The sequence below is a fragment of the Tachyglossus aculeatus genome, chromosome X5 (genome assembly GCF_015852505.1).
Source record: "Tachyglossus aculeatus isolate mTacAcu1 chromosome X5, mTacAcu1.pri, whole genome shotgun sequence".
In the NCBI taxonomy this organism is placed as follows: Eukaryota; Metazoa; Chordata; class Mammalia; order Monotremata; family Tachyglossidae; genus Tachyglossus; species Tachyglossus aculeatus.
In genome coordinates, this window is record NC_052097.1 from 5,994,678 (window position 1) to 6,021,596 (window position 26,919).

A 26,919-nucleotide genomic window follows, 5' to 3' on the forward strand; every position below is an offset into this window, starting at 1 on the left:
TGCTGCTGCGGCGTCCGCGCCGCTCAGGGAGGGAGGGGGGCCGGCCAATGGGCGTGCGGGATGCCGCGGGCCGGCCAATGGGCGTGCGGGAAGTAGCGGGCCGCAGGGCCGCGGGAGCCAATGGGCGGGCGCGGAGCGGGGCGGTGCCCGCGGCGGCGGAGCGGCAGGACCGGCAGGACCGGCCCCCAGCGCGTTGCCCTCCCTCCTTCCCTCCCTCCTTCCCTCCTTCCTTCCCTCCTTCCTTCCCGCTGCCCGGGAGCCTCCGAGCCTCGCCGCCCCCCGTGCCACCAGCTCCCGGCTGCAGGGCCGGGGGGATCCGGGGACGCCAACGCCGCCAGCAGCAGCTCCGGAAGGGGCACCGGCCCCCCCCCGGGACCGGCCGGTGAGTGTCCGAAGAAAATTGCACATAATTTATAATAATAACAAGGATGGTATTTGTTAAGCGCTTACTATGTGCGAAGCACTGTCCTAAGCGCTGGGGTAGATGCAAGGTGATCAGGTTGTCCCACGGGGGGGGGGGGGGGGGGGGGTTCGCGGTCTTAACCCCCATTTTACAGATGAGGGAACTGAGGCCCAGTGAAGTCGCTTGCCCAAAGTCACCCACCTGACAAGTGGCGGAGCCGGATTTAATAATAATAATGGCATTTGTTAAGCGCTGGGGTAGATACAAGGTGATCAGGTTGTCCCACGGGGGGGGGGGGGGGTTCACGGTCTTAATCCCCATTTTACAGATGAGGGAACTGAGGTCCGGTGAAGTGACTTGCCCAAAGTCACCCAGCTGACAAGTGGCGGAGCCGGGATTTAGTAATAATAATGATGGCATTTGTTAAGCGCTTACTATGTGCGAAGCACTGTTCTAAGCGCTGGGGTAGATGCACGGTGATCAGGTTGACCCACACGGGGGGCTCACGGTCTTAATCCCCATTTTACAGGTGAGGGAACTGAGGCCCAGTGAAGTCACTTGCCCAAAGTCACCCAGCAGACAAGTGGCGGAGCCGGGATTTAACAATAATAATAATAATGATGATGGTGGCATTTGTTAAGCGCTTGTCCTTGCATGGACCCCAGTGCTTACTACAGTGCCTGACACATAGTAGGCGCTTAACAGGTACTATAAAAAATAAAATAATAATAATAATCCGAACCCCATCAGGAGAGGGAAGAATAGCCCCATCCGTGATCCTCGTGGGTTTCAGGTCTGTTTCTTATTCGGAAACCATTGTGGAAATTCAATCAGTCGTATTTATTGAGCGCTTACTGTGCGCAGAGCACTGTACTGAGCGCTTGGAGAGTACAATACAGCCCTAAGGAGAGACAATCCCTGCCCACACCGGGTTTAAAGCCTGGTGTGGGTGCAGCCGGGGGAAGAATGGGTGCGTGCAGGGGGTGAGAAGAAAACCTTGTATGATGCAAGTAATTTTACTCGTATTGTCGTGTGGTGGCTGCAAGTCTTGACAATGCTCAAGGTTTTTAAGCTTCGTGGCGGGATTTTATAAATGCCGAAAGATGACTGGGGCTAGAAGTGATGTGAATTTTGTGCGGAGATACATATAGAAAATGGCCAGCTAGTCTTGTACATTTAAAATAGCAATAATAATGATGGTATTTGTTAAGCACTTACTATGTGCCAAGCACTGTTCTAAGCGCTGTTCTAAGCACTGGGGTAGATGCAAGATTATCAGGTTGTCCCATGTGGGGCTCACAGTCTTAATCCCCATTTTACAGGTGAGATAACTGAGGCACAGAGAAGTTAAGTGACTTGCCCAAAGTCACACAGCTAACAAGTGGCGGAGTCGGGATTAGAACCCATGACCTCTGACTTCCAGCCCGGCCTCTTTCCACTATGCCACACTGCTTCTAGTGAGCTTTCTAATAATTAGGCTTAATTGGGAATCTCTCAACCTGGAGGGGTGAGGGTCTGGCGGCCACCTTTCCAATTTAAGATATATGAGCCCATTGTTGGGTAGGGATTGTCTCTGTTGCTGAATTGTACTTTCCAAGCGCTTAGTGCAGTGTTCTGCACACAGTAAGCGCTCAATAAATTTGATTGAATGAACGAAAGCACCGTATTGCACGGATTCGGGGGTAGGAAGAAATAGGATGGGCCGGCTGGTGGGTAGACTTCAAGCGCTGCACTGCATTCAGTAAGCGTTCAATAAATACGATTGAATGAATGATACAGCTTTTGTCGGAGGCCTTATCCTCACCGTCTATACGTCCACACTCCAGCAGCTCATCTCAACCTACTGCGTCGTTTGATTTTTAATTGCACATTTGAAACAACAATAGCGGTGACTTCATAGGGATCCAAGAAGCACCTTTTTTCTTGGCGGGTGGGGAGCGGGGGGAATGGGGCAATTGGTTTTTGTTTTCAAGGAGGAAGCCTAGGCGATAGAGGCCCTCAGAACTGTTGTACAAGTCAAGTTGGGAGCTGATGAGTTAATTATTTATAGCTAGAAAAATGTTTATCGAGCCAGCAGTAAGTCAGAATTGACATTGTCCAAACTCTTAATTTTTTCATTATTGAAGAGGGCTATGGGATTGGGGGAGGCGGTTTATCAATACTTGAATGGGGCGATGGGGATGGGTAGATGAATGTAGTCAGTGGTGTTGATGGTTAAATGTTTGAAAATACTTACCAGCTGGTTTTGTAGTGTTGATAGTAGGTTTTGAGGTTAAGATTTAAAAACTCTTTTACTAATACACAGGCATCACACCGGGTTTTGTCAGCTGAGTTTTGGATTCATTTTCTCAACAAAGTTTATAGTTTTTTGTTGTTCAAAACAACTGCTGCAGGAACCTAGAATTGAGAAGGAAAAGCACCCACAATGACTAACCATTTCTTGGCAAAGGAGTCACTTCAGCCTATACTTTTAGAGTGTGGAAATATTGATTTCCTTTTCAAATAGATGTATGGAGGTTTATTTGGAAGTATGCGCTGTTTATTGGTCCTCAGCTTCCCAGCTCTGCCCATTGACATTTACTTTTCAACTGCAGTTGCTCCTATCAATTTGACTGGATTGTACTTGCCAGTTTTCTGAAAATATTTACAAATACACTTGGAGGAAATAAGTAACATTTCAAATCAACTAAGAAAGCAGTTCTAGATAATAGGTGATGTATTTCAAAATGATGTTGCAGTCCATCTTTTCCATTTTTGTTCCCCCTCCACCAGACCATTAGATGAATTGTAAGGAAACTGACTCTGAACTGGTGTGTGTGTGTGCGTGTACACTTTATGAATGGATCATTTTTCAGATCTAGATTGATAATACCTTAGGTTTTTAGTTGCCTAAAGGCATGTTTCTCAGGTGGACTGGTCAAACCCTTGCCTTGTACATGCTCCAAATAATTTAATGATTTGTGTTGGTTTGGGGTTTTGGTTTGGAACTGGGAATTTAAGGGCAGGAATAAAGGTTATGGGATCTTTTCCCAACTACCTCATCTCAGATGACAGTTAAGGGGCATTTCTCAGCCTCTTCTCCCAGAAACTCCCAGAAGAGATTAGATAATGTCTCAGATAAACCTGACTTGAAAATTGGTGGCAGAGGGGTGGAAGGAAAGGGAGAGGGGTTTCTAAGAGGAACTGTAAAACGAGTGGTATTTTTTTGATCACTTACTGCGTGCAGAGTACTGAACAAAGCACTGGGGAGAGTACAGTGCGACTGAGTTGGTAGACACGATCCTTGCACTCAACTTCTGGTGGGGACATTTAATTATAGATAGGGGAAAGGGCAGAGAGTGAGCATATGTGCACTGCTGGGGGTAAGGTATCAAAGTTCTTAAGAGGTACCTACTCTATTTTATAAGTGCCTAGTGCAGAGCAAGCCCACAATAAATACCATAGACTGATTGATGGATAACTTCCGACCCAAGTGCAGAGGCAGTACAGAAAGGAGGGAGACTGTCGGGGGGGAAATGAGAAGTTAGGGAAGGCTTCTTGGAGGAAATATGATTTTAGCAGGGCTTTAAAGATGAGGAGAGTGATGGTCTGTCAGTTATAAGTAATGAATTCAAATTCTGTCAGTTCTACCATCACTACTTTGTTAAAACCACCCTTTCCTCTCCATCTAAATGTTACTTCCGCTGAACCAAGCACTTGTCATATCTTGCCTCGATTACTCCTCTCTAACCTCCCTCCCATCTCTCTCCACACCACTCCTTACTTTGCTCTTCTGCCCTGATCATTGTTCTAAGAAAACATTCAGCCCATGTTTCCCCACTCCTCAAGAACCTCCAGTGGTGGCCCATCCAAACAAAAAATCCTTGACCATGGTCATTGAGACACTGTCATCGCTCTTCCCCTGCCTCCCCTTTTTTTCTTGAATGGTATAGTTGTTAAGCACTTACTATGTTTCAAGCATTGTTCTAAGAACTGGGGTAAGATACAAGTTAATCAGGTGTCTCCCATGGGTGTCATAGTCAAGTAGGAAAGTGAACAGATATTGAATCCCATTTTTTGGTTGAGGAAGCTGAGGCACAGATAATTAAAGTGACGTGCCCAAGGTCACATGGCAGGCAGGTGGTGGAGCTGGAATTAGAACCACATCCTCTGTCTCCCAATCACGTACTCTGTCTACTCCCTCCTACCTTACCTTCCTGATTTCTTACTTCATCCCAGTCCACACACTTGGTTCCTCTAATGCCAACCTACTCACTGTACCTTGATGTAATCTTTCTTACCACCAACCCCTTGCCCACATCCTGCCTCTGGCCTGGAGCTCCTGAATAGCATTAGTGATTCTGTCACATGTGGGAGTTACTGGTGCCTGGAAATTCTTTTTCTTTCCCGGAGAGGTGGTAGGGAGAGTAGGAGGAGTGATTAGAGAACTACAAGCCAAAGAGATCATGCTCTTAAGTAACACAATATTTACAACACAGCATCCTTAATGAAGCACATTTAAAGTGAGCAGTCCAAAGTTTCCTGCTCTGCTGTAAATACGTTGGATCCAATAAAGTAATGCATAAGTTGCAGGGGTGGAATGGTTCCAGGATTCCTCTTCTAGTCTTGAGAAAATGAAAACATCTGTGAGGCTATCTAGTCTTGTGTTTAGAACCAGCCCTCGATACTCCACATTTCCGCCCCACCCTATTTGTTAATGTGTGGGAATATATCTGTTAGTCTGTGATGCAGAGAGAATCAGACTGCCCAACTCCCATGAATAGCATGTAGAAGGAACCTCAGTACAGTGTTTTGCACACTACTGTAAGTGCTCAATTCCATTGACTGTTAAACCTGAAACATTCAACATTCTTTCCGCAGTCCAGGGCCAGTGATCAAATTAAAAAAAAAAAAATTGTCAGAGGTGGTCTACTCTTTCCAAAAACTCTTTGAGAATGAAGACCCTCTTATCTCTAGACTGTTCTCTTCAAGAGATTTTCCCTGTGCCCAACTCAGCATTGACCTGCGGGATGTCTCACAGAGAGTGGTGTTGGTCAATATGTTTACTTGACCAGAGGAAGGAGTTAAGAGCATGACATTTCTTCCTTGTCTCCTGTGTCATAAATCATCATCATAAACAAATCAGTCAATCTTTATTGACTGCCTTTATGTCCTTCATTGTGTCCATTCCATTTCTTCCAATTCTCAGTGGTTATGGAGCAGTACTGTTCCCTTTAAACCCATATAAAACTTTGGATATCCTTGAAGATAGTCATTAGCTATCTCTTTCCTCTTTTAATTTCCTGATAGAACCTATTTTCCATCCCTTTAACTCTCTTCTCTCTGCCTTCTTCAACTCATCTGGATCCTTTCTAAAGCGTAAGACCCCAAACCATACAAGCAACTTTAGTAAAGAAATGATCAACGTAGAGTTTTGTGGAAGAATTACTTCTCCACGTTTTATGTCATACAGATACAAGACCACTTGTATGCTGTATGACCTTGGGCAAGTAACTCCACTTCTCTGTGCCTCATTTACATCATTTGTAAAATGGGGATTGAGACTGAGAGCCCCTCAGGGGACAGGGACTGTGTCCAACTGATTTGCTTGTATCTACCCCCAGCGCTTTGTACAGTGCCCAGCATATATAAGCGCTTAACAAATACCAAAATTATTACTATCACCAACTTGTATTTTTTTTAGCATTGACGGTATGTCACTGGTTCATATTCAGCTTGAGGTCAGTGATGACCCCAAGGCCATTTTCTGCTGTTCCTGTGCCTAGCCAGCATCTCCTCATCCAGTATTTATTGTTGGTATTATTGTTTGACCCAAAGCATACTTGCTTGAGCTTGACCCCTATTGAATGCATCCCCAGTTGGGCATGAGGGAAGTGTTTTTACAATTTTTTTAGACCATTTTGAATACTCTGCTTATCTTCCACCTTGTTGTCCATCTTGGCTGCTTTAGCAACCCCTGAACATTTGATGAACATGTTCTCCGTTCAATAAAGGTATTAGAACCAGTTTTAGGACTGAACCCATTGGAACAACATTTGATAAACCCTCCCAGGTCTGTGCTGAGTTATTGATGTCTTTCCTAAAATTTCTGTTCCCTATTCTAGCTAATTTGCCTTTCCAACCTTGATCTCTTAGGGAAAGAAAGAATTGGGAGTCAGGGAAATAAATAAAAAGCGACTGGCTTCTAAGCTGTAAACTTGTGGACAGGGAATGTGTTTGTTATATTGTTCTGTACTCTCCCAAGCATTTAGTATAGGGCTCTGCACACAGTTAGCGCTCAGTAAATTCAATTGATGGATTTTCCCAATCTGTGATCAGCTTTCCCATCTCTCCTTCTGGGGTTTGGGGGACATGTTCCTCCCCATCTTTCCCTTTTGCCTAAATTGATGTTTTGTTGTTGTTTCCTGTTCTCTTTTGTGGTAGGTGTATCTTCATTCCAGTTCTCTTTTCCAGTGATAACTCTTTGTACTACTTCTTTGTAGTCTTTTTCTGTGTTACTTTGTCGCTTTCCCACATGCCATATGGAACAAGTACCCTTCAGCTGAGCATTTTTGGTATCTCACAAATCATCATTAATTGAAATAAAAAAAACTTTTATTGAACGACTTTTGAGGAGTGTGGATACGATTTGATCTCTGCCCAGGAATTTATAATGTACAGAAGAGATGAGCCAAATAGATTTTAAATAGCTGTGGATACAGCTTAATTTCAAGTTGTAATAATAATAATAGTGATTTATATTTGTTAAGCGTATACTACGTGCCAAACACTGTATTAAGCACTGGGGTAGGTCCAAGGCAACCAGGTCATTCCTGGCCTGTTTCCCCCTAAAGGGGGGCTCAGTCCAAGAGGGAGAAAAGGATTTTAATCCCCATTTTACAGATAAAGAAACTGAGACAGAGGCACATCAAGTGACTTGCCTAAGGTCACAAAACAGGTAGCAGACAGAGCCAGAATTAGAACCCAGGTCCTATGACTACCAACTGGAACTACTTGGAAAGGGAAATAGTTACATTTCAGGTTATGGCTTTGGGATTTAATGGGAGCAGTCGATGCATTTCTCTGAAGACTCTCGGAGATACCTTCTGTAGCACACCACTAGAAATACCTCTCTGAGCTTAATTAATGGTTTCCTCTCTTAATAGCACTCATTAGCAATAGTAGGAGAGTCTAGATATGCTAGAGAAAGTGTCATCAAGCTACTACCCCAGGGAAAGGAACCTCCCATAATAAAAATTAGGTTCCTGCCTATACTTCAGGAGGTTGGGAGCACTCTGTAATACATTTTAATGGTGTTTGTTGCTTCTTAACCTCTGATGATGATACACAGCTCTGAGGAAGTGTTTTAAATAAGTGTTTATTCCCATCCACCGCCACCCACTTCATTTAAGTAGACTTTCTTTGATCCAGACTACTCTTTTGTATATGGAGGTGTAGGGAAGAGAAAGAGAATGAATATTGATACTCATTTTCTTCCTAATTCCATATTCATCGTCTTTCTGAATGGTTCCAAGCAGATCACTTCAGATAGATATTCTCATGCACTCAAGAGGTATAGATAGGAGCAGACTGGGAAAGCAATGCCAGCTGTTCAAAAACGCCACTGTCTGATAAAACTCTACTCCTCTTTGCATAAAAAAAAGTTCTAAAGTATTTCAGAAAAATGGTGGTGGAAGCTTTCTGTTCAATAACAACTGGAAATTAGAATGTTTTTAATCATTTGATCAGTAGTGTTTATTGAGGATCTCATGGCATAGTAAGGTCTCAAAAAACACCATTGATTGATTGAGCTCTTACTGTGTGCAGGGCACTGTACTAAGCACTTGGGAAAGTACAGTACAACAAAGTTGATAGACATGTTCCCTGTGATGGAAGTCCTTCAAATCCAGCTCCAAGTAGCAGGCTGTCCAAGTTATTTCAGTAGAACTACGTGGTTTATCTTGTTACCACTCAGGTTTTAGCTACTCCAATTTACATCTCTTTTCTTGGTCAATAAACCGTTCCCAGTGACTGGTTTTTGTGCTTCAGCCAAGGTTACTTATTGGTCATGTGAATAAATGGGTGTGCGTTTCTTCCTAGAATTGGATAATATATGTAGATCAGGTAGGTTTTGGATCATTCTACAGATAAGCATAACTCTGCTCTGTGAAACTAATACAACTGATACATCTACTGTATTTCCCCAGGTAATAAATTGTTCAGGTTATTGGGCCTGAATGTGGATATAATAATTCTATCAGTGGTAACTGTTGAGTGCTTACTGTTTGCAGAGGATTGTACGAAGAGTCCAAGAGAGTGCATTACAACAGGGTTGGTAGTAGTCAGTTTAATGTTATTTATTCTTAACAGACAGTCATTTTTATTAATTAGAAAAATACTGTTATGTTACATTGACCATTTTTTTGTGTTCCACAAAGACCAGTGATAAACATTGAACTTTTATTCAGTTTAACTCTGAGTTCTCATTTAAAAATGATTTCGTACTGTATTTAAGATTAGTCTTATTTTGTCCCCAATACAAGGCAATGCATGTTGATGTTTTTTTTCTTATTCGGTGTGTAATGTTCATAACAAATACAATTGAATGAATGAATGAACTGGCAGGTGTCACTGAAAATGTGTATCTAGTTAGCACATTGCTCTGGAGATTTAGCTGTTCTCCTGTTTCATTTTCCTGATTTTTGTCTGGATGAAATCCAGACAGGTGGTGCCTTTTTCTTTCCTCCCACTCTTCCTCTAAATGGCTTTTTTGGACAAAGTCTGGTTCTGATCCGATTATTTTGTAAATACCCCGGTCCTTATGGAGAAATTATCACGAACAGAGTACGTAATATCATCAACTCTTTGGAACCTTGTTGATAACATTCAAGTTATTTCCACATCTTTGTGGATTTCTTCTGGCTCAGACAGATGGAAGTTATTTAAAAGTCAAGTCCAGTTCTTAATATTTTTTAAATGGTACTTGTTGAGCAGTTGCTCTGTGCCAGGCATTGTGCCCAGTGCTGGGGTGGATACAAAGTTGAACATGTCCCACATGGAGCTGACTGCCTTAATCCCCATTTTTCAGGTGAGGTAACTGAGGTACAGAGAAGCAAAGTGACTTGCCCAAGGCCACATAGACAAATGGCAAAGCCGGAATTGGAGTCCAAGTCCTTTTGGCTCCCTGGCCTGTGCTCTGTCCAGTAGCAGTGGAGAAGAGAAGCAGCGTGGCTCAATGGAAAGAGCCCGGGCTTTGGAGTCAGAAGCTCATGGGATCAAATCCCGACTCCACCAATTATCAGCTGTGTGACTTTGGGCAAGTCACTTCACTTCTCTGTGCCTCAGTTACCTCATCTGTAAAATGGGGATTAAGACTGTGAACACGCCCCACGGGACAACCTGATCACCCTGTAACCTCCCCAGCGCTTAGAACAGTGGTTTGCACATAGTAAGCGCTTAATAAATGCCATCATTGTTTTTATTATTATTATCCAGTAGACAATGATGTCTCTCTGTTGATGACCATGTCTAACTGCTAAGTGAGAAAGTGCGTATACAATACTTTTCTATCCTTCACTTCAAAGAATGGAAAGATTTAGCTGATGAACTGTAGAATATGGATAGACTGTAGAGAAGCAGTGTGGCCTGGTGGAAAGAGTCCGGGCCAGGGACTCAGAAGGGCCTGGGTCCTAATCCTGGCTCCACCACTTGCCTGCTGTGAGACCTTGGGCATGGCACTTAACTTCTCTTTGCCTCAGTTCCCTCATCTGCAAGATGGGAACTTACTACCTCTTGTCCTTACAATTTAGACTGTGAGCACCATGTGGGACCTGATTATTGTGTTTCTACCTCAGCGCTTAATAAAGTGCTTGGCACATTGTAAGTGCCTAACAAAAATGCTGAAATTATTATTAGAGGAACCATTTGGCTGTAATACATTTAATAATAATAATAATGATGGCATTTATTAAGCGCTTACTATGTGCAAAGCACTGTTCTAAGCACTGGGGAGGTTACATGGTGATCAGGTTGTCCCCTGGGGGGCTCACAGTCTTAATCCCCATTTTACAGATGAGGTAACTGAGGCACAGATAAGTTAAGTGACTTGTCCAGAGTCATACAGCTGACAATTGGCAGAGTCAGGGTTTGAACCCATGACCTCTGACTCCAAAGCCCATGCTCTTTCCACTGAACCACACTGCTTCTCATTTAACCATCTCCCGTATTCACAGCTCCTGCCTAAGTAAATTATGTGTGCTTAGACCGTGCACATGTTACTGTAGCCCAGGTGATGAGAGACCCAGATATCTGTCAACATCAAGAAGAAGATAATCCATATGGTAGTTGTGATATTTCTTAAGCACTTACTGTATGCCAGCTACTGTACTAAGTGCTGGGGTGGACACAAGTAAATTAAGTTGGACACTGTCCCTGTCTCATGTGGGGCTCACAGTCTCAATCCCCATTTTACAGATGAGGTAACTGAGGCCCAGAGAAGTGTAGTGACTTGCCCAAGGTCACGCAGCAGACATGTGGCAGAGCTAGGAATAGAACCCAAGACCTTCTGATTCACAGGCCTGTGCTTTATCCACTATGCCATGCTACTTCTCATGTCTAAAGTCACTCAAGCCCATATACTTCTTTGAGGTTAATACTAGCGGAATTGCGGGGCTTCTCCCAAGTCTTGGGGACGGGAATGTGGACAGATGCAGGTGACCACTTCATTCTCCTCATTTGCCCTGTCACAAACCCTCTCAGCCTCATGACACACTCAGCAGCCCCGAGCTGGAGCCGGAAGAGTCCCCCAGCCCTGGTGGAAGGCAGGTGGACAGCTGGCTTTCACCTCGGCCATCTGTCCACCCCTTCTGGGAGGAACCCAGACCTGCCATTGAACGGAGAGACCGGAATCAGTTCGCTCTAGAATGGGCGAAGCGTCACCCACCCATGGTTCATAGCAAGTGGCGATAGCCAGCTTTGCCTGCTGGGCATGAATCCCTGTGATTACACACAAACGTTACTGTGTTTATAAGCTGTTGTCTGAATTGCCAGTCAGCTAGTCAGATGTTTACAGATAAATAATACCTATTTTTACATCTCCTCACCCACTGAAAGAGAACTGGATGGATTAACCTTGCAAAATAGAGAGAAGAATAAGGTTTGTGACCTCATTTAGCTGTGTATGTGTGTATGCTTGTACTGTATATTCCTGCAGTCTTCTAGACTGTGAGCCCACTGTTGGGTAGGGACCGTCTCTATATGTTGCCAACTTGTACTTCCCAAGCGCTTAGTACAGTGCTCTGCACACAGTAAGCATTCAATAAATACGATTGAATTGAATGAATGAATGCATTTACATACCTCCCGGTCCTTTATATTTAAAGATGATGTTAAGGTGATGGTAAGATACAGCACTTAGTACAGTGCCTGGCATATAGTAGGCACTTAACAAATACCATATTTATTATTATCCTATCCAGGCAAGTGCATACGATTGAAAAGACCGGTGTGCAGTCGACTTCGTATAGTTCCAGTTCATTGCATGTGAGAATCGACTTTTCTTGCAGTTTAATGCTCTCTGTCAGCCATTTTGCCTTCCGATCTTTATGAAGCCTCTGGTCAATGAAAGCACTTCCCCAGAAGGCCAGTATGTCTTCTGTAGTGGTCTTCTAGCAGACTGTTGCTGCATCACCTTGCTTAATTCTGTGTTTGCTCTTTCCTCCCTGTTCGTGTCCCACTTCAGCAATAGCTAACATTTCCCCTTCATCTTCCTCAGCATTCTCTTTCCTGGAGGACAATTAAGTGGATGAAACCATAGACGAAAGGAAAAGGGGCAACACAAAGGTGCCCTTAGGTATCGGTCGATAATAATGATTTATTGACTTAGGTCATTCATGTGGCATGGTGAATAGACCATGGGCCTGAGAGTCAGAAGGTCATGGGTTCTAATCCCGGCTCCACCACTTGTCTGCTGTGGGACCATGGGCAAGTCACTTGACTTCTCTGGACCTCAGTTATCTCTCATCTGTAAAATGGGAATTGAGACTGTGAGCCCTATGTGGGACAGGGACTGTGTCCAACCTGACTTGCTTGTAACCACCCCAGCACTTAGTACAGTGCCTGGCACATAGTAAGAGCTTAACAAATACCATAACTATTTTTATTATTATAATTACTCACAGACTGGGTGACCAGGTCATGAATAATCGAGATAACACCATATGACAGAATCTCCAAGAACACAACAGTCACTCTGGTCAAAACCATGATCCAAGTTACTTTGCTGAGACCTGCCTAACATACTAGAAGTGTGCGACTCGTAACTTGGCAAAACGCTGGTAAACTGATGGTCTGCACTGTGTTTTATCCACATCCTAGCTTCTGCTGACCCATTTCATTTGCTTCACTGAACCCTAAAGCTGTTTTTGGCTACAATAGACCCCGGGGCTATTTCTGCTTCCTGTTAGGTTTGCAGTAGGGTAGGTTGGGTAGGGGAGGCAGGAAGTGGTTCAATTGTCCACAGTACTGGGCTTCTGTTAGTAGCTCATTGGAAGCCTACTGATCTCAGTCCAGTGGAACACACGTGGCACAATATTGCTCTTCAGTGGCCCCTCAAAGCCACAAAGAACTTTGATCTTATCCTCCAGATCATAGTCTCTTCATGGGCAGGGAATGGATCTACTAATTCTGTTGGATTGTGCACTCCCAAGCGCTTAGTACAGTGCTCTGCTCATAGTCAGTGCTCAATAAATACCATTGATAAAGCAGACCCTTTCATCAGCCAGGCACGGGAAAATTCTCTCATGTGAACCCGTTGTTGTGTAGGGACCGTCTCTATATGTTGCCAACTTGTACTTCCTAAGAGCTTAGTACAGTGCTCTGCACACAGTAAGCACTCAATAAATATGATTGAATGAATGAAATCAATGGTATTGAGCACTTGCTTAGTGCAGTGCTCTGCAAACAGTACTTGGTACAATACCACAACTGGTAGACATGTTCCCTGCTCACAGCAGTCTCTTCTGACTCAAGTACTGCTGTTATGAGACCCTGGCTGATAATGAATGTATAAGCCATGAGGAAACCTTATATGCCCTTCGTAAGAAATCAGGCTTAGATGCCCTAAGCATTTGTGTATCTAAACTGCCTTTTGAGTTTGAAGGTAGCACTACCGATGGTGAGATTTTATCGGCATTATGTGAGTATGGCTGATGAAACTAAACTAAACTATGTTCGGAAAGTTTGCTTCTTCCTAGAAAGGAGCACCCCCCCAACCCCACAGCACTTAGGTAATATCTGCTTTATATTATATTAATGTCTGCTGGGTGACCTTGGGCAAGGCTCTTCACTTCTCTGGGCCTCAGTTCCCTCATCTGTAAAATGGGGATTAAGATTGTGAGCCCAGTGTGGGACAGAGATTGCCTCCAACCTGATTTGCTTGTACCTAGCCCAGGGCTTAGAACAGTGCCTGGCACATATTAAGCATTTAACAAATACCATAGTTGCTATTATTGTTATTATCAACTTATTGATTGCTCCTTGAGAAAAGTAGCAGGTTGGATGTTGATGTTTCAGAAAATCCGGATGCACAAACAGGAGTTCCTGTTCATCAGCGGTCTTGCTGAATGAACAGAGTGGATATTTAGACGTCACACAAAGTTACTGGAACACATTGCCTTCTGGGAGTTATTTCCATTTTAAACTTTTCTGTTTTAAAAAAAATACTATAATACAATGGAAGATTTTATCAGGGAGCAATTCATCAGTAATGCCTTTATAGAGAAGTCTGCCTCCAAGATAGGCGAGTTATTTTTTCCAGATGGTGTTCCACAGTTTCTCCCCCCTGCCCTATGCATGGAGGGTTGCATCATAGTTCAAAGATCCTAGATGGATGGGGGTCAAATCTTGCATGATTATGAAGCTGCCCCTCAAGGCAGTCCCTGTGTGTGTCTTTTCACCAACTCAGGCTCAGAGGCAGCCATTCTTCTGCTAAAGAGAGTCTTTGACAGGAATAGCTTCATGGGATAAGCATTTCAAGTTTATGAAGCAAAACGATCTAAAGTGCATTCAGCCCGAAGAATCTTAAAGGGACAATCCTAGAGGCTCAAAAGAAAAAGCCTCCTGACCCAAGTTATGGATAAAGAAAGACCCTTCATGATTTTAGGGTCGCTATGAAGGAAGGTTGAGGAAAAGGAAAGAGGAAAGGAATCTTTCTCGAAGAAAATATTATGAAAGAATTAGAGCTCATGAATGTGGCAGTTTTTAAAGTGTCCATTCACACCCCCCCTTTACCTCTGCAGGTAACAGTAACACTGTACGGTTTTTGTCATTTCACAATTCTCTTCAAAAGTTTCATGTAAACGGTCCTAGTTGAAACACTATTAGTCTAGAATTCTGAGTGGCAGCATGGCCTAGTAGAAAGAACACAGGCTTGGGTGTTAGAGGACCTCAGTTTTAATCCTGGCTCTGCCAGTCCCCTGCTTTGTGACTTTGGGCAAGTCACTTAACTTCTCAGTGCCTCAGTTTCAGCTGTAAAATGAAGATTAAACCCTCCTCCCTCCTATTTAGATTGCGAGCCCCATAAGGCACAGGGACTGTGTCCTACCTCTTTATCTTTTATCTAGTCCAGCACTTAGTACAGTCCTTGGCACAAACAAAGTAAGCATTTAAATACCATTTTAAAAAAATCCTTCATATCCTCCTTCTACATAATTCTCTTACGCACAGCTACATCACAAGCTTCAAGACAATTAGAGATGGGAGAAAACAGCAGAAGAGAGGATCTTATTAGAGAGAATAATAAAGTCTATCGAATTCTCTTTCATTAATTTCAATTGTATTTGGAAATATTGGAACAATATAGAGTAGGGAAGATAAATTAAACAGTTTTCCTTGTTTCTGCCAGCGTTCATACTTGTCCACTTTTAAATCAATGCATGTGAATGTTTTCTCTGGGTTCATTCTAGAAACAGGATAACCAAATACATAAACTAAATGAGGATGCCTTTTCATTTTGAAATCTCTTACACAAACTAAAAAATTAGAATTACCCAATGAAATAAATAGAAAAACTCACTTTAAAAATCCTTTCCCCTTCTCCATTCATTATGGGAAAAAAAAACAAACCAGCCAACCACCCGACAATTCAAGCTGTATTTACTGGCCAGTGTAAGGAATGACTTCTTGAACCTTTTACAAAAATTATTTGAGAGAGTCAAGACCCAAACACACTCATTCACCCTATTTTGTAACCCAGAAAGATTAAGAATTGTAAAATAATCTCTTTGGTATTAATTTCCTTCTTTTTCTTCTAACACTTTTTTTAGATAGCACAACTGATGGATAGAAAAATAAAGATTGAGAGAGGGTGCCTGAATAACCTTTCCCACTATCCCTCTTTTCCCCTTCTATCTCTCTCGTTTGGGAAACAATTAGGAACCAGGAAATTTTAAGCGTGGATAAATAGTTGTGCTGCTAGAACAACCAAAAAGAAACTCACTTTATAAAAATGCTTTTTCCGAAGCACAGTGTCTTAGAGTACATTTAGAGCAAATGTATAAAATAACACTTTTTTTCGTGGAACCCCAGTCACCTTTTCTGCTGATTTTAACATAATACTGAAAAAAGTATACTACCTGAAAACCCAACTTTTCCTGCTCTGGTACTGTTTTTAAGACTTCATAGCTAATTGCCTTGATTTGGCCTCTGCAAAACCACTGAGAGGGGAAAAGGGAAAGAGGGGGAGGATGAGGGATTCTGCATGGTCAGCTAAACTGCCCACATGTGGATAAAAAGAGTTGAAAATCTGGGATATGTAATTTTCTCACTACTGTGGGGTGGGCTGTGGGAGAAATTGAAAGTCTGAAGGATCGTGTGACCACATTTTATACTTTCAAGAGTTCCACAGTAAGGATTTCAATACTCTGAATTAGAGTCATTGTCAGCTAATACAACTGTCAGAATTTAACATCCACATGATATGCAGGGTAGGACGTTTGGAAATTCAACTGCAGTGATCCTTACTAGTATTTCTTTTTCCAAGCCAAACTGTTTTTCATAAGTAGGCAGACCGGAGGCACTGCATCCAGTTGGGAGAAAACACACGCAATGTTTTAACCCAAATTGACAGACTGGGTGTAAGTAAATCACCAGGACCAAATGGTCTCCTCCCAAGAAATCAGAATGGACTTAGAAGGGAAGGTGCAGAATTCCTGGGAGAAGCAGGTAACCTCTTTAACGTAAGGCTGGGGAACTGACATTGCACCTTGCAACCTTTAGAAGAATCCCCAAGATGATTGGGAAGTGTAGGTAGGTGAGTCTCACTTATACAGATGGCAAAGTGGTAGAATCTATTGCTTTCCCAAGTTCTTAATACAGTGCACTGCACCCAGTATGTGCTCATTAACTTGGGGTTGTGAGCATACTAAAAAAAAAACACAGTTGGAGGAAAGAAAACATCATGCCGCACTAATCTCTTATTGGAGTTGTTTGAAGGACTCAGTAAATATGTGGCTACAGCAAGTGGACATATTATATTTGGATTTTCAAAGGCCTTGACAAACTTCCAAACCAAAAGCATTTCTTAAAAAAACAAAGGAATCGTGAAATTGTGGGGGTGGTATTTTGCCGTGGATTGAAAACTGCATGCCATTCTAGTGGCAATGCTTTAGGAAGTACATATTATAATAACTGGCATTTGTAAAGCACTTACTTTGTGACAAAGACTGTATTAAGCATTTTGGTAGATAGAGGATAATCATGTTGGACACAGTACCTGTCCTGCATGGAATCTTACAGTCTTAGTTAGGAGGGAGAACAGGTATTGAAACCCCATAGTACAGATGAGCGAACTGAGGCCCAGAGGAATTGATTGCCCAAGGTCACTCAGAAGGCAAATGGCAGAGCCAGGATTAGAACCCAGTTCTGTGGCCTTTCCAGCAGGCCTCAGGAATACAGAGACAAAATAATTAGGGTGCCCAAGATATTCTCCCAGTATATGTGATGTCTTCCCCTACTTATGTTGTGAGCCCCATAAGGGTCAGAGACTTTCTTATATTGATCTTCATTTACAAAATTTTCCCCAGCACTTCAACAGTGCCTTGCACAAAGTTAGCAGTAAGTGTTAGTCATAATAGTAATGGTACTGCTTAGTGATGATAGGAAATAAACATATTCTTCACTTTGCAAATATGCAAGCTGAGAGGGGTCATGATTGAAATTTTTGAAAATCAAAAAACATACAGACCGGGCAAATAAGGAATGTTTGTTCACTAAATTCCATGACACAGGGCTTGAACTCTGAACTCGGAAAATGGCGGTTCAAAGCAAATGAAAGGAAACACTTATTTACATCATTTAGTTTGGTATGCAAATGGAGAGAAGCAGCATGACTCAGTGGAAAGAGCATGGGGTAGTCAGAGCACCTGGGTTCTAAGGCTGGGTCCACCACTTAACTGTGATGTGACCTTGGGCAAGTCAACTTCTCTGTGCCTCAGTTCCCTCATCTGCAAAATGGGGATTCAATAGCTGTTTTCCTTCCTACTTAGATTGTGAGCCCCCTGTAGGGCCTGATTATCTTGTGTCTAACCCAGTGCTTGGTACATAGTATGCACTTAACAAATGTCACAATTCACTCCACAGGAAGTTGTGCAGGCTGGAAATAGCAAGAGGTTCAAGATGGGTTTGGCAAGATCCATGATGGGTTTTAAGAAGAAAGCAACCTTTCTTCTTAAGGTGCAAAGCGTATGCAAAGGGTAAAGTCTGGTGTTCTAAAAGGAGTTGGACTTGACCTACTTCATAACAGACTCTAATTGGTGAGACATGAAATGGAAATGGTATCGTTGGCAAGAAGGGAAAAGGTGCTTTCCAATGACATCCTCTTGAGCTGATGTGCAGAAAAATAGCTTTTAATCACCAGGACTCTGTTTTAGACGGTAAGCTTCTTAGGGGAAGGGAACATGCAGCACAGCTCAGTGGAAAGAGCACGGGCTTTGGAGTCAGAGGTCATGGTCAAATCCCAGCTCTGCCAATTGTCAGCTGAGTGACTTTGGGCAAGTCACTTAACTTCTCTGTGCCTCAGTTACTTCATCTGTAAAATGGGGATTAAGACTGTGAGCCCCCCATGGGACAACCTGATCACCTTGTAACCTCCCCAGCACTTAGAACAGTGGTTTGCACATAGTAAGCGCTTAATAAATACCATCATTATTATTATGCCTTCTACTTTTGTTGTATTGTACTCTCCCAAGTGCCCAATACAGTGATCTGCATATAGTAAGCACTCAATAAATATCATGATTGATTAGTTGATAACATAAACGTCCTCATAAGGAAACTTGCAACAACTACTTATGCTACTTAGTATCCTAGTGGAATCACGCTTTTATTTTTTTGGACATTCCGTCAGATGGCTCCATTTTACATCCAATTTGCTAAGCATGGGAATAGAACCTGTCCTTAAAGGTGCTCAGAGCCTCATTCAGGTATTTCAGTGATTTCAAATGACAATGATTCTGAGGGTGGGAATTTGAAAGACTGTGGTATGTCAGTGATGGACTCTGGCACTTAATTATGCATGTAATAGAAAACCAGAAGAAACCTGTTATTTCTAGCCCATGAACCCTGATGCGAAAACAAATGTGAAGCCTTTCTTTTTCATTCTTTAAACATGGAGAGCATAGTTTTCTTGCTAGGTGTATTTTAAAGGAGAATAATAATTTTAGTATCCATCAAGTCAGAGTCTGCCTTGTTAGAAACCTGGGTAATAAAGGTACCATGACATTTCATAGAATGTCAGGAAGATTGATTGTTCTGGAGAGGGTTAAAAATTAATTGTCCTTTAGCTGTGCTGATCTTGAATCCCTGGAACCTGGCACTTGGTACCTCTGTTTTTGATTATTGATCAACCGATAGTATTTGAGTGCGTAGAGAAGCAGCGTGGCTCAGTGGAAAGAGCACGGGCTTTGGAGTCAGAGATCATGGGTTCAAGTCCCGGCTCCGCCAATTGTCAGCTGTGTGACGTTGGGCAAGTCACTTAACTTCTCTGTGCTTCAGTTACCTCATCTGAAAATGGGGATTAAGACTGTGAGCCCACCGTGGGACAACCTGTTCACCTTGTAACCTCCCCAGCGCTTAGAATAGTGCTTTGCACATAGTAAGCACTTAATAAATGCCATTATTATTATTATTAGTGCTTACTGTATGCAGAGCCCTGTACTAAGCTCTTGAAAGAGTGCAGCATATCAGAGTTAGTAGACACAGTCCCTCCCCACGAGGTCACAGTCTAGAGGGGGAGACAGACCTTAATCTAAATAAAAATATTACAGATATGTTCATAAGTGCCGTGGGGGGGGGGGGGGGGTGAACAAAGGGAGCAAATCAGAGCGACGCAGAAGAGAGAGGGAAATGAGGGCTTAGTCAGGGAAGGCCTCTTGGAGGAGATGTGCCTTCAATAAGATTTGAAGGTGGGAAGAGTTATTGTCGGATATAAGGAGGGAGGGCATTCTAGACTAGATGCAGGATGTGGGCGAGAGGTCGGCGCCAAGATAGACGAAATTATCCAGGTAGTACTCCTTCTACTCTTCCTTGGGTGCAGCATACCTATGAGCTTACTTCCCCCATAACCGTATCCCTCACCATTCTTCTCCACGCAGCCTCTTCAAGCCTATTTTCCAAATCCCAGGCCATCTAACTTCATTCCATCCTCCATCTCTCATCATGGCAGGGACCATCCTAGAATTTATGAAGTACCAAAAGGGTGTTCCCATAGCAGCTACTGATTCTGCCTACATTTTTGACTGTGGTTGTAGGTAGAAAGAGATGGAGGGAGCAGGAATCCTTGGGTGCAGGTCGATTACAGTTATGCCACTAATAGACATTATATTGTGATTGCAGTTACACATAGAAAACCCTTGGATAAATAGTGGACTTGGGAATTGTCTCCATAGCCCACTCTGTTCAGATAAAGAACATCCAAAATTGAAAATCCTTTAATAGGCAGATCTGCTTTCTGGGTACCTCCAGAATCATGTGTGTCCAAATATTTTCCAGAATAATTGCTGCTCTCTTATAGAACAAATTAGCATAGCCATTTGGATATTGAGATGAATGAGAGAGGAAACTCGAGGGTTTTTGTTTTTCCCAAATGACGAGGACTACTCTAAACAGAAGCCCATCTGGCAGTACTCAATCAGCTAAGACTCGTACTGTTGGATTCCTCATACCATAAGGGCTTGGGCCAAAACCTTAATAAGCTTTTCAGTCATTTTGTTGATAATAGAAACCAAAGCCAATAAGTCCCTAAAATAGACATCGTTTTAGCCTCCACCACTTGGTTTTAATATGTGTCTGGGAGTGTCTTTTAATCCAGTAGTTTTATCATTCTTCTCTGTCTTGATTCAGGGATAGTTTTTTAATGGCATTTTTTAAGTGCTTACTATGTTCCAGGCACTGTACTATGCGCTGGGGAAGATACAAGTTAATCAGGTTGGACATAGTCCACGTCCCACATAGGGCTCGCAGTCTTAATCCCCATTTTCCAGAGGAAGTAACTGGGGCCCAGAGAAATGCAGTGACTTGCCCAAGGTCACATAGCAGATACGTGGTGGAAACAGCGTTAGTACCCAGGTCCTTCTGACTTCCATTCATTCATTCACTCATTCAAGCGTATTTAGTGAGCGCTTACTGTGTACAGAGCACTGTATTAAGCGCTTGGGAAGTATAAATCGGCAGCATATAGAGACGGTCCCTACCCAACAACGGGCTCACGGTCTAGAAGGGGTAGACAGACAACAAAACAAAACATGTAGACAGGTATCAAAATCATCAGAATAAATGAAATTATAGCTATATGCACATCATTAACAAAATAAATAGAATAGTAAATATGTACAAGTAAAATGGAGTAATAAATCTGTACAAACATATACAGGTGCTGTGGAGAGGGGAAGGAGGTGGGGCAGGGGGGGTGGGGAGGAGGAGAGGAAAAAGGGAGCTCAGTCTGGGAAGGCCTCCTGGAGGAGGTGAGCTCTCATTAGGGCTTTGAAGGGAGGAAGAGAGCTAGTTTGGTGGATGTGTGGAGGGAGGGCATTGCAGGCCAGGGGAAGGATGTGGGCCGGGGGTCGACGGCAGGACAGGCGGGAACAAGGTACAGTGAGGAGGTTAGTGGCAGAAGAGCGGAGGGTCCGGGCTGGGCTGGAGAAGGAGAGAAGGGAGGTGAGGTAGGAGGGGTCGAGGTGATGGAGAGCCTGGAAGCCGAGAGTGAGGAGTTTTTGCTTGATTCGTAAGTTGACAGGCAACCACTGGAGATTCTTGAGGAGGGAAGTGACATGCCCAGAGCGTTTCTGTACAAAGATAATCTGGGCAGCAGAGTGAAGTATAGACTGAAGCGGGGAGAGACAGGAGGATGGGAGATCATAGAGGAGGCAGTTATTGCATAGTTCAAGGAAACTGTTGACTCTGTGGCCACAACCCTAGCTTTCCATGAGGAAAGTGAGGCTCCTCCACTTCTCTGCCGTGTGACCTTGGGCAAATCACTTAACTTCTCTGGGCCTCAGTTAACTCATCTGTACAGTGGGGAGCCCAGTGTGGGACAGAGACTGACTCCAACCTGAATAGTGTGTTTCTAGAACAGAATTATATCTACGAACTTAACATTTAGAAAGTAACACTGTCAGTGAAGCCTGGTCCCCTTCTAGATTGTAAACTTGGGATTTAGAGGCATGCGGATCCAATGCCAACTGTCTCCTGGCACCTTGAAATTGGGCATAAGAGTAGGAGGAAACAAGCAAATCAGGTTGAACACAGTCCCTGTCCCACATGCGGCTCACAGTCTTAATACCCATATTTTCAGATGAGGTAACTGAGGCCCAGAGAAGTGAAGTGACACTCCAAGGTCACACAGAAGGCAAGTGGTGAAGCCAAGATTAGAACCCAGGTTCTTATGATTCCCAGGCCTGTGCTCTTTGCACTAGGCCATGCTGCTTCTCAATACAATAGATTATATGGAAATTGTCCGTTTTACTTAGGATAAAAACTTCAGATTAAAAAGAATTGTTATGAAAGTCCAGTGAAGGTTTTCTGTTTTTTTCCTACCTTCTATAGTGAAGCATTTTATGAAGTTCTAGTTATTAAAGAAAGATGCCTTAAAGCGAGGCAATAAAATCTAGAATGTAGATTAGAGTTGGGTGGTGTATTTTTGAACAGGGACTTTTTGCGATTACAATTCAGTTGCTGTGGAAAGATACCTTAAAAGCTCCTTAAGTGAATTTGAGAAAGCTTAACGATAGTCACTGCAAGGAATAAATGTAAAAAAACCCTACCCTACATATTTAATCAGCATCATTTCCAAACATTGCAACATACACTCTAATCTTCCTTCTTTCGAAGACATTTTGAGTCATTTTGTAAGAAAGAGATAACATAAATGTACAGTATTTGAGACCAGGAATTTAGTGGCAATGGCTTAGTATGAATCAAATCAGTATTGAATGTAATTTCAGAAATATATTCACTGACAAGACAAAATGTGAATCAGTGAAATTGCATAGAGTAAAAAAGGACATGTTACTCCAGTGATAATTGACCTGGTCTGACATAGTGTCCCGCATGATTTGAATAATGTATTCAAATTGAATTTGCAGCGACTCTTAATCTGAGAACAATTCATCTTTCCCATTAAATAGGCCCTAACCTACTTTTAACAGATTTGTTAGTCATTTTCATTTATGACACTTGCGCAAGAGTTCTGTGTATACACAATTAAAAAGAATGCCCCTTCAGAAAGTCAGTTGCCTGCAATATAAGGGAGTTACCCAGGATGTATGGCTAAAGATTAAATTATGTGCTGGGTTCCAAGAATCATGCCATTATTTAAATTTACAAGCGTTTATTTAATTTCGTTGCCAAAATTATGTTGTTGGGAATCAGGTGAATGTATTAGTAAGACCTACCAAATATTTACTTCAACTGCCTAAGGTATGAAAACAAGATATGGGTTCTAATCAAGATGTCCTAGAAAATTTTTAAAAATGGAAATCAGGAGCAACTTGACCTCAGCAATATGGGGTTTTAAAACCTCAGCAATATGAGTGGGATCTTGATAGAATTTTCAAAACATTAAAACCAATTGTGTTCCAACCTGTGAAGCTTCAAAAATTCTAGTAATGACAATAATAATTGTTAATCATAGTTTGTTAAGCACTTACTATGTACCAGGCACTCTACTAAGCGCTGGGGTGCATACAGGCAAATCGGGTTGGACACAGTCCTTGTTTCACATGGGTTTCACAGTCTCAATCCCCATTTTCCAGATGAGGTAACTGGGGCCCAGAGAAGTGAAGTGACTTGCCCAGGGTCCACCTCCCTTGTTGCAAACTTTTTCCCCAAACTTTGTGTCTGATCTCTTTTAAAATGGAAATCAAGATGAGCAACTTCATCTCAGCAATTCGAGTGGGATTTTTTTATAGAATTTTGAAAGTATGAACCCAGTTGTGGTCCAGTTTGAAGCTGCATTGTGAGGTTCACTTGAGGGGAAGCTAGTCTGCAACCTGTAAAGGCTTCAAAACGTGTGTCCCCACCTTGTCTCTATCTTGTTCCCCAACCTTTGTTTGTGGGGTCCCTTTAAACGACTGTGATTAGCGTGGTTAAGCCATCCCTTTTTTTTTTTTTTGAAATCTGGAGAGTCCGGTTTTGAGCTGGTCTGTCTGGTCTGGATATGGATGTGGTACCCGTGATCACAGGGACCTGGGAGGGGAATGCAAAGGCTGTAGATGAATTCAGTCCTTCAGTCGTATTTACTGAGTGCTTACTGTGTGCAAACCACTGTACTAAGTACTTGGGAAAGTACGATATAACAATAAATGGACATATTTTTGAGGAATATTCCCTGCCAAGAACGAGTGTACAGTCTAGAGAGGGAGACAGACATTAATATGAATAAATAAATTACAGATATGATAAATTACAGATATGCTGTATAAATCACTGTGTAGAGCAGGGCAGGAGAGTCAGGAGCCCCACCTGGATAAATGTGTGAGGTTCAGGTGAACTCAGGGGACTTCTGCCAAATGACGTGCTTACCATCTCTAGGCTGTAAGCTCATTGCGGGCAGGGAATGTGTCTGTTATTATGATGTACTCTCCCAAGTGCTTCCTACAGTGCTTTGCGCACAGTAAGGGTTCAGTAAATCCTATTGACTGACATAGTAAGCATTTAACAAATACCATTAGAAAAAAGTATGAGAGGCTGCATCACTTTCAAGCCTTCGACTAGGAGGTTGTTGGCCTGGGTTTTTTGATCATCCGGAAGAGAGATTCCCAGTGCTTTCTCTTGGGACAGGGACATCTCTTTCTACCTGTAATACTAAGTGGGAGGGTTGGAGTGAGCAGGCCAACAGCCATTTATTTGGCCTGGGGGCTCTCCTGTTGGAGATCTTTCAGGGACTCTGCTACCGAAATGGGGCTCTTCTCTAAACTGTAAGCTCTTTGTGGGCGGGGAATGAGTCTGCCAACTCAGTTATATTGTACTCTCCCAAGCACTTAATACAGGGCTCAGTACACAGTAAGTGCTCAGTAAATACAAATGGTTGATGATTGATCTTTGAATTTTTGGCCATACCCCCTCTAACTTATGTATTGTACTTTTCCAGGTACAGTACTCTGCACATAAGTGCTCAGTAAATACCACTGATTCTCACCAGTTAGATCTGTGCCCTTTGGGCATTTTGCATTCCCCCCACCCTCAGCCCCACAGTACTTACCTACGTATCCGTAATTTTTGTTGTTGTTGTTAATGGTATTTGTTAAGCACTTACTATGTGCCAGGCACTATGTAAGTGCTGGGGTAGATACAAGTTACTCAGGTTGGACGTAGTCCACATCCCAGATGGGGCTCATTCTTAATCCCTATTTTACTGATGAAGTAACTGAGGCATAGTGAAGTTAAGTAACTTTATCCAGGTCACACAGCAGACAAGTGGCAGAACTGGGATTAGAACAATTTATTAATATCTGTCTCCCCCTGTAGACGGTAAGCTTGTTGTGGACATGGCACATGTCTACCAACTCTGCTGAATTGTACTCTCCCAAGTGGCTAGTACAGTGCTCTGCACACTGTGCGTGCACAGTAAATACCATTGTGGAAATGGTGTAGCGTGGCTTAGTGGATAGAGCACAGGCCTAGGAGTCAGGAGGACTGAGTTCTAATCCTGGCTCTGCCACTTGTCTGCTGTGTGACCTTGGGCAAGTCACTTCACTTCTCTGTGTGTCATCTACCTCATCTATAAAATGGAGATTAAGACTGTGAGCCCTAGGCAGGACAGGGACTGATCGACCCAGTTGCCTTGTATTTACCAAAGTGCTTAGTAAAGCACCTGGCACATAGGAAGCCCTTAACAAATACCACAATTATTAATATTATTGTTATTATTTTTTTTTATTATGTTTGACCTCAAGGAAACATATCATGTGCTAAGGAGCCTCTACACCATTCCCCCCACCCCCACAGGAAGTTTAAAGTGTATCCATCCCAGAATATAATGAGGCCCCGAGCTCAGTATAGGCTTCTTTGCCTGCCCTTTGTTGTGGGTCCTATGAACCAAGGGCAGTGTGGGTTTTACTTCAGATGCCCCTCTGCCAAATGTACCTAGGGGCATTTTCCACCAGATCAAGGGGACTTACGAGAAAGGATCCTCTTGGTTCCTTTCCCTCCCAGGTGCTTAATGAAGTCCTATGCAGCTCATTTAATCAAGGGTAAAGGCCCTAACCAGACATCCCTCAACTTGCAGAGCTGGGATGAGAGCCCAAGTTCTCTGATTCCCAGAGTCAGTAAGTCAGTCAATTGTATTTATTGAGCGCTTGCTGTATGTGGAGCACTGTACTAAGCTCTTGGGGTTGTAGAGTACAGCAAGAAACAGACACATTCCCTACCCACGATGAACTTACAGTCTAGAGGGGGAAGTATGCTGTATGACCTTAGGCAAGGCACTTCAGTTCTCTGTGCCTCAGTTCCTTCATCTGTAAAGTGGGGATTAAGACTGTGAGCCTTATGTGGGGCATGGACTGTATCCAACCTGATGAGCTTGCATCTTCCCCAGCACTTAGTTCAGTGCCTGGCACGTAGGAAACGCTTAACAAATACCATAAAAAAAAGTTTTATATGCTGCACCTCTGTTCACCTCTTCTCTTGTTGCACTCTTCACCAACAGGAATGAGGGAATGTGAGTAGAATTGCCCTACTGGCCCTAAACTAAATTCAGCTGTGTACATTCTTGATCCCGACATCTGGTTAAGGCCTGTCTTTCTTGACGGGAGACGATTCCATCCTCGTCATTTTGTTTAGTCCCTTGGATATAGGAAAAGGAGTTTCAGTACCTTGCTTTCTCTGAAGAAAGGGCAACTAGTTTGGAGCCCAGATTTCTTAAGGGAAAGTTTTACAAATATGTGACTATTTTTTTAACAGAAATCTTGTACCTCTTCTGTTTCGATCTGTGGAAAGAGAAAAGAATAAACTGAAGTTTAGTTGGTATTTTTCCCCTCTTGTTT

General features: G+C 42.9%; 1 protein-coding gene across 5 annotated transcripts in view; it reads left to right on the forward strand.

The window, feature by feature from the left end:
- Positions 1–250: 250 nt before the first annotated feature.
- Positions 251–26,919, forward strand: part of PTPN13 (protein tyrosine phosphatase non-receptor type 13) — a 181,437-nt gene continuing 154,768 nt past the window's right edge. For all 5 annotated transcript variants that reach the window (XM_038769158.1, XM_038769157.1, XM_038769156.1 and 2 more), the window contains exon 1: positions 251–382. The gene's annotated coding sequence lies outside the window, so the exon portion shown is untranslated. The remainder of the gene's footprint in view (positions 383–26,919) is intronic.